General features: G+C 45.5%; 1 long non-coding RNA gene across 1 annotated transcript in view; it reads right to left on the bottom strand.

Moving 5' to 3' along the window:
- The window catches only part of LOC125452970 (uncharacterized), a 35,876-nt gene extending 22,918 nt beyond the window's left edge, over nucleotides 1–12,958 (bottom strand). Inside the window, exons 1-2 of the long non-coding RNA XR_007247648.2 lie at nucleotides 12,783–12,958; nucleotides 4,249–4,263 (exon numbers count right to left, since the gene is read on the bottom strand). This is a non-coding gene — a long non-coding RNA (uncharacterized LOC125452970). The remainder of the gene's footprint in view (nucleotides 1–4,248; nucleotides 4,264–12,782) is intronic.
- Between the last annotated feature and the right edge of the window lie 1,504 nt (nucleotides 12,959–14,462).

The following is a 14,462-nucleotide window of genomic DNA, read 5'->3' as shown; positions in this document are numbered from 1 at the left end:
ACATTGCATCCCAGACAGAAAGGGGGCTTTTTGTTCCTCATAATCTCTCAAACTCTGCTTTGCCAAGATCACCAGCTCATTCTCCTGCCACTTTCCAACTTCCTAGCTCATGTCAGTGACTATGGTCTGCACTATTTGTAGCCCTTGCTCTTCTATGCTGAGACATGAGTTCGGACATTTGATCCATAACTTCATTTTCTTCCCCTGTCTTGCTCTTCTTTCCATCTCTCTCTCTTTCTCTTTCTCTATGAAGCTTCTCCAGCCCAAATATACCACCAATCAGTCTAGCCAGACATCCAGCAGCTGTGTTCTTGCTCCAATACCCCATCCTGGTTCCCTAATCACCATCAAAAACTTCTTATTCACAAGTTTTGACATCCTGCTCCTTCTTCCTTTATCCTTTGTCCATGACTTTTGTCTCTATCTTCTCCAGCTCGTTAAAGACATTCCTCCGTGGAGGAACCAGAAGAATTGATGGGCTGTCCCCCAACATTACCACCTGCTGTTATGTGTAAGGCAGATGGATTTTTCTGGATCGGCCTGCACGATTATTGTGATGCATGAGGGCCCACTTGCATTACAACTTCAATATGGGTATCAAATGGAAATTGTGCTATCCCAAGGCAATAATATTGCTATAACCCACTTTGAAATATTCACTTTCCTTCACTTCTTGCTTCCTTGCTCTTTTGATTCTGTCTCATACCCACTCTGCTGTTTTATTTTTCAAGAGACAGTGACATAGTGGTCATTTTACTAGATTGACAAACCAGTGGCCCCCGCAGGCCCGACCAGTCCCCCTCCACCGACACCCTCATCCGCCTAGCCAAACTCGTCCTCACCCTCAACAACTTCTCTTTCGATTCCTCCCACTTCCTACAGACTAAGGGGGTGGCCATGGGTACCCACATGGGCCCCAGCTATGCCTGCCTCTTTGTAGGTTACATGGAACAGTCTCTCTTCCGCACCTACACAGGCCCCAAACCCCACCTCTTCCTCCGTTACATTGATGACTGTATCGGCGCCGCCTCTTGCTCCCCAGAGGAGTTCGAACAGTTCATCCACTTCACCAACACCTTCCACCCCAACCTTCAGTTCACCTGGGCCATCTCCAGCACACCCCTCACCTTCCTGGACCTCTCAGTCTCCATCTCAGGCAACCAGCTTGTAACTGATATCCATTTCAAGCCCACTGACTCCCACAGCTACCTAGAATACACCTCCTCCCACCCACCCTCCTGCAAAAATTCCATCTCCTATTCCCAATTCCGCATCTGCTCCCAGGATGAGGCATTCCATTCCCGCATATCCCAGAAGTCCACATTCTTCAAGGACCGCAACTTTTCCCCCACAGTGGTCGAGAACACCCTTGACAGCGTCTCCTGCATTTCCCGCAACACATTCCTTACACCCCGCCCCAGCCACAACCGCCCAAAGAGGATCCCCCTCGTTCTCACACACCACCCCAACAACCTCCGGACACAACGCATCATCCTCCGACACTTCCGCCATCTACAATCCGACCCCACCACCCAAGACATTTTCCCATCCCCACCGTTGTCTGCCTTCCGGAGAGACCACACTCTCCGTGACTCCCTTGTTCCCTCCACACTGCCCTCCAACCCCACCACACCCGGCACCTTCCCCTGCAACCGCAGGAAATGTTACACTTGCCCCCACACCTCCTCCCTCACCCCTATCCCAGGCCCCAAGATGACTTTCCATATTAAGCAGAGGTTCACCTGCACATCTGCCATTGTGGTATACTGTATCCATTGTACCCGGTGTGGCTTCCTCTACATTGGGGAAACCAAGCGGAGGTTTGGGGACCGCTTTGCAGAACACCTCCGCTCGGTTCGCAATAAACAACTGCACCTCCCAGTCGCAAACCATTTCCACTCCCCCTCCCATTCTTTAGATGACATGTCCATCATGGGCCTCCTGCAGTGCCACAATGATCCCACCCGAAGATTGCAGGAACAGCAACTCATATTCCGCTTGGGAACCCTGCAGCCCAATGGTATCAATGTGGACTTCACCAGCTTCAAAATCTCCCCTTCCCCCACCGCATCCCAAAACCAGCCCAGTTCGTCCCCTCCCGCCACTGCATCACACAACCAGCCCAGCTCCTCCCCTCCCCCCACTGCATCCCAAAACCAGCCCAGCCTGTCTCTGCCTCCCTAACCTGTTCTTCCTCTCACCCATCCCTTCCTCCCACCCCAAGCCGCACCTCCATTTCCTACCTACTAACCTCATTCCACCTCCTTGACCTGTCTGTCTTCCCTGAACTGACCTATCCCTTCCCTACCTCCCCACCTATACTCTCCTCTCCACCTATCTTCTTTGTGGTCCTGAGATGCTGCTTGGCCTGCTGTGTTCATCCAGCTTCACACTTTATTAGCCCAGGCTAATATGCTTGGGGTATGAATTCAAATCCCACCATTATATTTGCTGAATTTTAAATGTAGCTATTAAATCTGGATTATGAAGCTAATTTCAGTCAGGGTGACTGTGAAATTGTCATTGATTGTTGTAAAAACCCTGTTAGTTCACTGATGTCTTTTAAGGAGGGAAACAGGCTATGTTTACCTGGCCTGGCCTGCACATGACCCCTGGCTCCATTACAATCATCTAAAGAATCAATTGTTTCAAGGGTAGCTCGGGATGGGCAACATATACCTGGCAAATGGCCCCCAGATGAAAGTTTTTTTTCTCTTCCTTTTCCTTATTCTTCCAGTTTGTCTCTCTATATTTGTGAGTTGTGGTTGACTTCAGTGTGGCTGGGTTTGGGTTATTAATGTAATTGCTCATCTCAAGCACAATACTCTAATCATGCAGGAAGCTGAAACAATCACAGCACTTTCAAGATAAAGACAAGGGGCTCAGATACATGAGAACACCACCATCTACACATTTGACTCCATATCACACAGCATCCTGACTTGGAAGTGTGTAGCCATTCCTTTACTGTCACTGGGTGACAATCCTGGAACTCTCCTCCTGAGAGAAATGCAGGGACTCCACTGATGCATGAAGGCAACTCACCGAGACAATTAAGGTGGGCAGCGGATGCCAGTAATGCCCACACCCCAGTTTTATTTTAAAGGGCAGAACAGAGAAGGTTGGTCCTTTCAATTGCCACACATTGCTCCCAAATTGTGCCGCTCATCCTTCTTGCTGCAGCTCCTATGCCAGCAGCAGCTGACTCTGTTGCATAAGAGGGATCAACGTGAGAGGCCTACCCAAAATATTTAAGTCACACAGACCCCAGGAAATATCCGAGTGCCTATTCTAAGTTTATTGGGTAATGGGCTGTTGTCCTGGCCCATTGTAGTTCTCATACTGTTTCTTCCAGAAAAGAATGTGTTATGTACTTTTCCAACCATACTGCATTTCAAAGGGCAGGTAGTGGACGGTTATTTGCATAGACATTGAATGCAAAGATATGGGGGTTAAAAACTGGAGATAAGCACGAGTTAATGAAGTTTGTTTAAACAGCCAGCACAAGCACAATGGGCTAAATGGCCTCCTTCTTTACCATGGCAATTCTGAGGTTCTGAATTAATTAAATTATATAATTGGTATCCTTCAACTTTACATTCATCAGCTAATTTAGACAATTCTTGTGAATGTAAATTTTATGGTGTCTCATGTCAGTCTTTCAATATTTCAATGTCATTTAAAAACATTTGGAAATAGTGCAAATATTTTTGCATTTTCTTGGACAACCTCACATTTCAAATCTTGTTTACATGGCAAATTATTTCCCACCATTGCTTGCATCTCTCTGGTTCTCTTTCTGTCTCTTTCTCAATGTTTCCCCAATACTTTCATCTTATTCTTCTGCAGTAAATCTGTGAAACATTCTTTTGATACTTCAATGACCTCCTTTCACTTCCATGTTAGAATGCTCACTTCCTCTTTAGCCATTCTGATACTGAAAGAATGTCTCACCTCTTTATCTACACTCATCTTGAAAATTCCCTCTATGCTTCACAATGTCTTTTTTCAAGCTTATTCAAGCACTTTCCAGTGTCCTTGGGCTGCTTTGGCTGTTCAATTTGATACAGTTTCTTTTGTTTTTTTAAAAAATTGCCAGGTTAAGGGATTAATTCATTCATTTCAGTGACTTATTTTTGAGATAAATCGATGATCTGGATACAGAAACTAATATTTGTTGAAAGCAAAATACATAGATATCGAATATCTGAAATATGAAAAGAGAAAGTGCTACCTGGAAATACTCACATGGTCTGGCCGCATCTGTGGAGAAAGAAACAGAGTTAACGTTTCAAGTCAAATATGACTCTTATAAAGTCACAGAGATGTACAGCATGGAAACAAACCCTTCAGTCCATGTATTACAAACCAACAGATATCATGAACTGATCAAGTCCCATTTGCCAGCATTTGGCCCATATCCTTCTCTCCCCTTCCTATTCATGTACCCATTCAGAGGCCTTTTAAATGTTGTAATTGTACCAACCTTCGCCACTTCCTCTGGCACCTCATTCCATATACACACCATCCTCTGCATGAAGAAGTTGCCCCTTATGCCACTTTTAAATCCTTCCCCTCTCACCTTAAACATACCTCCTCTAGTTCTGGACTCCCCTAGCCTGGGAAGAAAAAACCCTGGATATTCACTCTGTCAACACCCCTCATAATTTATAAACCTGTATGAAAGTCTTCCATCAGCCTCCGATACACAAAGGGAAAATAATCCCAGGCTATTCAGTCTCTCCCTATCCCTCATGCCCTCCATCCTAGCAGCCTTGTAAATCTTTTCTGAATGCTTTCAAGTTAGAAAATATCTTTCCTGCAGCAGGGAGACCAGAACTGAATGCAGACTCTTCCTCAGGATTGTTCTGAATTCTGATTTGATACAGCTGAAGTAATGGCAGAATTCAGAAAATGCTGTTGAGGCAAAAGTAAATAATTTTGGTCATGGATAGAAAATAGAACTCAGGGTTCGGCCTACAACTGGTAGAAGCAACACAGTGCTCTGTGCAAACGAGCAGCTCTTAAGAGGGGCAGCAGTTGAGAGGGATTTACCTCATTGGTATCACAATGAAGCTTCTGGGATGCCAGGATTGGCTGCTGTACAGTCGTGATCACATCTCAAAAGTAGTTCAGTGACTGTAAAATACTTTGGGAGATCTGGAAGTTGTGAAAAGAGCAATGTAAATCGTGTTAATAGTGAGATCCCAGAAACATCAATGTGATCGTGATGAGGTAATCTTTGTTGCTGATACTGATTAAGAGATACACTTTCAGCAGGAGCCTGGTCATAACTCTCCTAATTTTCTTTCAAATATTCCCAATGGCAAGAGATATTTAAATAAGGATAGCTGATGGTAATCCACTGGATCAGAAACTGAGGTTGTGTTCTAGAAAGGTGTTTGCAAATCCCACATCAAGCACCTGGTGGAATCTAAATATAATTGATAAACAAAAGTCTGGAATTGCATGCCAATCTCAGGAAAATGCACGATGAAAGTGGGTTTTGACACAAACGTTTAGCAATAGTGACCATGAATCTATCATTTTTGTCATGAAAACTAACCTGGTTCATGAATATGGAAGAAAATTTCCCATCCTTACTCAGTCTGGGCTACATGTGACTCAAAACCCTTAGTAATATGCCCGACTCTTAATTGCCCACTGGACAGGATTGGTAGGTCACTCAGCTCTAAGACAATTAGGGATAGGAAGCGATGATCCCAGTGATATCCATATGGCTTGAAGGATTTTTTTTTAAAAAAAGATTGCGCTCAGTTTAATGTCAAATCTGAATTATAACACTTTCAGATAATAAAGAGCCAATAGTGGATACTCTTTTGTTTTCTAAGAAGCAGTGATACTCTGTCACATTTTGCTGCTTGTTTTAGTTCCTGTTCCTGGCAGGACATAGAAAAGCTCTAGTGCAGAAACTATCTTACAGGATCTAGCCCCAGTTTCAATGGTTGCTATTGCAATTGAAAAATGTTGGGAATTCCTTCGGGGAGCCTCTGTTGGTTTCAAGAGAGCTCTGAAACAGGGTGGCTCTTTGCGAGCTCTCTACGGCAGATCTTATTATCACATTTCTTGCAATTGTTCTGCGCTTTTAAATCTCAATTTTAGGTCTATTACAATTACTCACCTTCTTTCGGTGGTAAATGTTGTATTCTCGTTCTGTTCAATCACACCACGATCTTTATGTGGTGTGATCTGCCTGTACTGTACACCTTCTAAACTTCTGAAGAAACGTCAACTTTCCTGCTCCTCTGACACTGCCTGATCTGCTGTGCTCCTTCAGCTCCACACTGTGTTATCACTATACCGAGGTACATGTGAAAATAACAAATCAAATCAAATCTTTTATTATGCCCAGGTTTAAATAACAGAGGTGAATTTGCCAGGTGACACTGAATGCAAATCTGCAGATGACTGAGACATTGTTTCCACCCTTGTTAGGGATTTAGAAATGTTAGTTGTAAGAGTCTACCCTTGCAACTTTATGAGAAGATGTCTTCACCACTCAATTTGATGCTAGTCTACATGGTAGAGACGAAAAGTATTGTTACAAGTCTTGGTAGGTGACGATATCTTATCTGTTTTAGTGATATATGAGCACAGTGAGGTGAAGGATGGTGCTGAGGAGAGCGTATGATATGTGCCTTCTCTTGACAGATCGAGAGATCTGGTGTCACAAGGTCTTAAGGTCCTCCATTAAGTCAGTCCCCACCCAAATGCCTGTTTAGATTATATATTCCTAAGGGTTCAGAAATGTTAAGGCATTCACACGTTTTACCTTCCAATGTGTTTTCCAATTTGATAGTGATTGATCTTATTAACATGAGAGGCAAGACAGAATGACAGAACTTCAATATTAGATAATCGCAAACAAAAGAAAACTGCAAAGTTGCTAACAAAGTGTGGAGCTGGATGAACACAGCAGGCCAAGCAGCATCTCAGGAGCACAAAAGCTGACGTTTCGGGCCTAGACCCTTCATCAGAGAGGGGGATGGGGAGAGGGTTCTGAAATAAATAGGAGAGAGGGGGAGGCGGACCAAAAATGGATAGAGGAGAAGATAGGTGGAGAGGAGAGTTGCAGTGGGAGACAGATTCCCTGAGGTTTGTCCGGAGGGAGTGGGGTACCTTCTTCAGGTTAGGCATCCCTGGAAGAGGCTTCGTAGTGAGGTTAAAATTGTGATCAGAGATAATGGGAACTGCAGATGCTGGAGAATCCGAGATAACAAAGTGTGGGGCTGGATGACACAGCAAGTTGCTAACAATGGCCTGGATTTGATATGATAGCAGGAGATGAGAATTGTCCCGGCTTGTTGCACTTGCCTTCAGAGAGTTGCCACTGAGTGGTGGAATTTCCACTGTGGTAGTGTGTACAGAAAGGAGCTGGGTGTCCAAACCTTCAATGAAAATTAAATGTGGCCACAGGTTCTGACAAGTGACAAGACATGCAGTTTAATAGATAGTAAGAACTGCCGATGCTGGAGCCTGAGATAGCACAATGTGGAACTGATGGAACACAGCAGGCCAGGCAGCGTCTGAAAAGCAGGACAGCTGATGTTTCGGGTCGGGATGCTGTCTTCAGAAAAGCAGGAAAGCTGGCATTTCAAGTCGGGACCCTTCATCAGGAAATGCACTAAAGGCAGTTTAATAGGCCAACTTCAGAACTCTGAGTCTACATCCAGTTGTTTTATTCATTATTTGGCACCCTAACACTGATGCTCAACTCCCCCGCACCACCCCATCCATTATTCACGCCAACTTATAACCCCTACCTACCCCCAATTGCTCCTCAGACTTTCGATGCCAACTGACACTTCCACACATTCCCATGCTTAGATGTCCACCATTCCTTTCTTTGGCCTTTCTACAATGAAGATGAGGTTTAATTAAACTCAGCGCGGAGACGCACTAGGCGTATTCACTGATAGAGGTGTTGCTGACTGTGGATTTCACCCATGTTTAAATCATGCCCCACACCAGTCCCCTAGCGATGAAAATGTGCATGTCACAAACAGGCCCAGCCTACCATTTTAAATGTGTGAAGCATCTTCATGGCCCTGCAGAAATCAGGGATCACATGTTTTCTCACAAACCTGCCACAACTCAATTTCACAGCGTAGTACATTCAGGAAAGGATTGGTATTTTCCTCAGACACGAAATTAAAGAAAAAAAAGGGTGAGAGATGTTGAAATACTTACATTTACAATATGTAAAGAGACAGTGCACATCCACATTATTTCTTCTTTTATTCCTATAAACTGCAGGCAAAATTTCCAAATCCGTAGCCCCTGCACACTGCCCTCACCCCCCATTATTAAATGTTCCCGCTGCACACTGCCCTCACCCCCATAATATATCTGTACCCCCTGCACTCTTTCCTCACCCCCATTAAATATCTGTACCCGACTGCACACTGCCCTCAAACCCTATCAATATCTGTAACGCTCTGCAAACTGCCATCACCCCCTATTATATATCTGTACTCCCACACGCACTGACCTTAGCCCCCCTATTATTATCAGAACTGACACCCCTGCACACTGCCCTCACACCCTATTATTATCTGTACCCCCTGCACACTGCCCTCACCCCCTATTATTATCTGTACCCCCTGCACACTGCTCTCACCCCCTATTATTATCTGTACCCCCTGCACACTGCCCTCAACCCCTATTATTATCTGTACCCCCCTGCACACTGCCCTCACCCCCTATTATTATCTGTACCCCCTGCACACTGCCCTCACCCCCTATTATTATCTCTACCCCCTGCACACTGCCCTCACCCCCTATTATTATCTGTACCCCCTGCACACTGCCCTCACCCCGTATTATTATCTGTACCCCCTGCACACTGCCCTCACCCCCTATTATTATCTGTACCCCCTGCACACTGCCCTCACCCCCTATTATTATCTGTACCCCCTGCACACTGCCCTCACCCCCTATTATCTGTACCCCCTGCACACTGCCCTTACCCCCTATTATTATCTGTACCCCCCTGCACACTGCCCTCACCCCCTATTATTATCTGTATCCCCTGCACACTGCCCTCACCCCCCATTATTATCTGTATCCCCTGCACACTGCCCTCACCCCCTATTATTATCTGTATCCCCTGCACTCTGTCCTCACCCCCATTAAATATCTGTACCCGACTGCACACTGCCCTCAAACCCTATCAATATCTGTAACGCTCTGCAAACTGCCATCACCCGCTATTATATATCTGTACTCCCACACGCACTGACCTTAGCCCCCCTATTATTATCAGCACTGACACCCCTGCACACTGCCCTCACACCCTGTAATTATCTGTACCCCCTGCACACTGCCCTCACCCACTATTATTATCTGTACCCCCTGCACACTGCCCTCACCCCCTATTATTATCTGTACCCCCTGCACACTGCCCTCACCCACTATTATTATCTGTACCCCCTGCACACTGCCCTCACCCCCTATTATTATCTGTACCCCCTGCACACTGCCCTCACCCCCTATTATTATCTGTACCCCCTGCACACTGCCCTCACCCCCTATTATTATCTGTACCCCCTGCACACTGCCCTCACCCCCTATTATTATCTGTACCCCCTGCACACTGCCCTCACCCCCTATTATTATCTGTACCCCCCTGCACACTGCCCTCACCCCCTATTATTATCTGTACCCCCTGCACACTGCCCTCACACCCTATTATTATCTGTACCCCCTGCACACTGCCCTCACCCCCTATTATTATCTGTACCCCCTGCACACTGCCCTCACCCCCTATTATTATCTGTATCCCCTGCACACTGCCCTCACCCCCTATTATTATCTGTATCCCCTGCACTCTGTCCTCACCCCCTATTATTATCTGTATCCCCTGCACACTGCCCTCACCCCCCATTATTATCTGTATCCCCTGCACACTGCCCTCACCCCCTATTATTATCTGTATCCCCTGCACTCTGTCCTCACCCCCATTAAATATCTGTACCCGACTGCACACTGCCCTCAAACCCTATCAATATCTGTAACGCTCTGCAAACTGCCATCACCCGCTATTATATATCTGTACTCCCACACGCACTGACCTTAGCCCCCCTATTATTATCAGCACTGACACCCCTGCACACTGCCCTCACACCCTGTAATTATCTGTACCCCCTGCACACTGCCCTCACCCCCTATTATTATCTGTACCCCCTGCACACTGCCCTCACCCCCTATTATTATCTGTACCCCCTGCACACTGCCCTCACCCCCTATTATTATCTGTACCCCCTGCACACTGCCCTCACCCCCTATTATTATCTGTACCCCCTGCACACTGCCCTCACCCCCTATTATTATCTGTACCCCCTGCACACTGCCCTCACCCCCTATTATTATCTGTACCCCCTGCACACTGCCCTCACCCCCTATTATTATCTGTACCCCCCTGCACACTGCCCTCACCCCCTATTATTATCTGTACCCCCTGCACACTGCCCTCACCCCCTATTATTATCTGTACCCCCTGCACACTGCCCTCACACCCTATTATTATCTGTACTCCCCTGCGCACTGCCCTCAGCCCCTATTATTATCTGTACCCCCTGCACACTGCCCTCAGCCCCTATTATTATCTGTACCCCCCCAAACACTGCCCTCTCCCCCTATTATTATCTGTACCCCCTGCACACTGCCCTCACCCCCTATTATTATCTGTACCCCCTGCACACTGCCCTCACCCCCTATTATTATCTGTACCCCCTGCACACTGCCCTCACCCCCTATTATTATCTGTACCCCCTGCACACTGCCCTCACCCCCTATTATTATCTGTACCCCCCTGCACACTGCCCTTACCCCCTATTATTATCTGTACCCCCCTGCACACTGCCCTCACCCCCTATTATTATCTGTACCCCCTGCACACTGCCCTCACCCCCTATTATTATCTGTACCCCTCTGCACACTGCCCTCACACCCTATTATTATCTGTACCCCCTGCACACTGCCCTCACACCCTATTATTATCTGTACCCCCACACACTGCCCATTATATATGTGTATCCCTTGCACCCTCTCCTCACCACACCCATTCTTACCTGTGTCCCCCTGCACATTGCCCTCACCCCAACCATTATTATCTGTAACCCCTACACATTGCTCTGACCCCCCCATTATTATCTGTTCCCCCCAACACACTGCCCTCACCCTCCCCATTATTATTTGTACTCGTCTGTGCACTGTCCTCTCCCTCCACATTCCAATCTGTACCCCTGCACACAGTCCTTACCCTCTTCACTGCAAAATGTAACCCCATGGGCAGTGTCCTCACCGCCCCCTTCCCCCACTACTATTTACACCTCCAGGCACTGTTATCTTCCCTCCTCATTACAATCTGTACGCCTGTACACTATCCTCACTCCCCCATTACAAGCTATACCCTCTGGGCACTTTCCTTACCACCCCACACCTCCCATTACATTCTGTGCCCCCCCTAGGTACTGTCCTCACCCCTCACTACAGCCTGTACCCTCTGGGCACTACCCTTACCCACTGCACCCCCCTATTACATTCTGTGCCCCCCCAGGTACTGTCCTCAGATCTGCTACAATCTGTACCCTCTCGGCACTGTCCTTACCCATCCCACCAGCCCCCAGTATATTCTGTGCCCCCTAGGTACTGTCCTCACCCCCTACTACAATCTGACTGCCCTTTGTTTTACCCACCAGTAGGTTATGAACTGACCTGCTACAGTCTGGGCTGTAACTCTCTAACTTTGTCCATGATCTGAGCCCACTGTGCTTTGGGAACTACATACTTCCCAAAATCCAGTCAATCTGTAATCTAGCTGACAGCAGGCACAAAATACTCAACTTTTAAAACAAACAGCTCCATTCATTAAATTCATTGAAAACTTGAAGAAAAGTGCCCACTTCGAATTTCACAGAGAGTTCCATTTCTATCCACACCATTACACTTTGCAGCCCATCATTCTTTTAGAGGTTGACTAGAAAGTATTTTGAATAAGGTAGCTGTTCATGAGTGAACATTCAAGAGTATAGACGGTGAATGGGAGAGAGATGAGATTCCTGATAGCAAGTGGAGATTAAAATAGTAACACGTTTGAAGGCTGAATGGCCTGTTCTAATGCTGTAACATTGAAAGCTGACAAAAAGGCTTAAGTTATCACAGTATCATTTTATCAAATTTAACACTGCATACATTTTATTCCAAAGACCTTGCTCACATATGCTTGCCTTTCAAACCATCAACTCACCTGTTAACAAGAGCAATTAATGTTAAGTACCTAATTAATGTGTTTTGGGAACAGTCTCAACTATTCATGTGAAAATAGTTTGTTTTCAACAGCAAAGCATTAACGCGGCAATTGAGCTAAAGGACAGATACGTTTGCTCGGAACTATTGTGATATTAAAATGATTGAACAAGGAGTGGTTTTTTTCTTGAATGATTATTAATGTGTGAACTTGGCATGCCACTCTTACTGGCACACTGTTGCCTGCTACAGGTGATCACCCTTGGGTCTATTGTTCATTCCTCACTGAGCAGCCTCTCACTGTTGGAATGAAGTCCTGCCTTCAGGGAACCTGTCAAGAGGCCAATGAAAAAGCGTTTCATTTCTGTGCTGGCAGGAGCAGGAAGCTGAGCTACAATTAAACTACGCAAAACTGAAGCTGAACAAAAATTCAATCTAATTTGATACCGGGTCAAATTCAAAGAGGGTCGATAGGTTACGGATGAAAGCAGAATTGAACATAAAATGCTTACCTTTACGACCAAAACGTTGAAAAGCAATTTGGCATTTTGCATGGGAAAGATAAAGGGGTCGTTTAATTCTAGTGAAAGTTTTAACTTGGAACAAAAGCTACCATGGGGGAGATAGTTTCTTGAGCTGCCAGTGGAATTTGAAGCTCACATAATTCCTTCTGAGGAGTGTAGATCCGGGGAGCCTTGTTTGCTCTCAGTTTTAACAACGTGGTTGTTAGTTACACCAGGTCCTGGTTTGAAAAGCGGCCGGGTTGAAGGCAGTATTGATGTTGTGCCAGAGATAGTGCCACTGGTATTTCATTTTACGTTTGTGGGTGAATCACTCTGACTACAACAATGCCAAGACGCTGCATGAAGAAACTCAGACACCGATGACAGAAAGCCAAAGCAGTCAGTGGAGAGGAAAATGAGAATACACTAATCCAGAAACTTCATCGAGCCACGTCCTTTTCCAATCATTGACCAGGCAGTGAGGTATCCAATTTCCATCACACAAGTACATTGCCCTCCCTATTGCTAAAGGCAGAAGAAAGGCTTTGATGGTCTTAGCCTGAAATAGGTGATAGGTTCTTCACTCAGTGCAAACGTTCCAGAAACAATTCTGCTCCGGCAAGACATCCAAAGTGTTCTGACAGTAGTAAACTGGAACATAAAATCTTAATTTCCAACATCTGATTGCTCTGAGGAAGGGTCACCAGACCCGAAACGTTAACTCTGTTTTCTCCTTCACAGATGTTGCCAGACCTGCTGAGCTTTTCCAGCAACTTTGTTTTTATCCCTGATTTACAGCATCCACAGTTCTTTTGGCTTTTATCTGATTGTTATACTTGATGCCTTCTACAATCATCTACCATCCCCTGAGAAAAAGAACAGGAAATGACATCACCAACCCAAGGAAACCTAACCAGATAAATAGAAAGCGGGACATAACACCAGTGCTTCGTCGGAGGCTCACTGATGATGTTACCTAGAATGGTGACGAAACGTCTGAAAACGAACCTTCCAGCTCAGCGAGCAAACTCACATCTAGAACCTCAACCTGAGCTACAAATCTTCTCAAAACTCGCTAGCCTTCTACAATTTTAAATGATCTTTTAAACAAAGGACATATGCTAATCTAAGATGGCTGCCATGATCACTTGACAACAGATTGAGGCATATGCAGGAAGCCAGTATGGAATAAACAAAACTGTCTATACTGAAATTCTCATTTTATCTAAAGACACTGAACACAGGCAACTAAGCCTGCATCAAGAAATTCATATTTCTAGTTTTAATTCAAATTCGTATGATTAGTACACATGTTTGACATAAAAGGTTGTCTGCAACTTTTCAGCTTGGAAAGACATGGTGGCAGTTTTGGGAATTAACAAACAAACCATGTTTCAGTAGCTGTTTTTGAGTGGCAGAGAAAAAGAAGGAAAAAAAAGTTGTAACAACTGGAAGTTTCTCACTCTCCCTGTTTTTTCTCAACCTCAGAAGACAATGTCCAATGTAAATATAAACTGGGAAAACAAGTAGTCACCGATGAGTCAAATTTCACCACTGCTGAAGATGCCAGTCAAAAATCAAACAATTGTAGTCTCAGCTGAAAGTTTAACACCCCAAGGACACTTAGGACTGAGATAAGGAGAAATTTCTTCACCTCACAGAGAGTGGGGAGCCCATCAAATTCTCTGC

The sequence above is a fragment of the Stegostoma tigrinum genome, chromosome 4 (assembly GCF_030684315.1).
Source record: "Stegostoma tigrinum isolate sSteTig4 chromosome 4, sSteTig4.hap1, whole genome shotgun sequence".
NCBI lineage: Eukaryota > Metazoa > Chordata > Chondrichthyes > Orectolobiformes > Stegostomatidae > Stegostoma > Stegostoma tigrinum.
The sequence above is the reverse complement of the archived record's forward strand: the minus strand, read 5'-3'. Positions and strand labels throughout refer to the sequence as shown.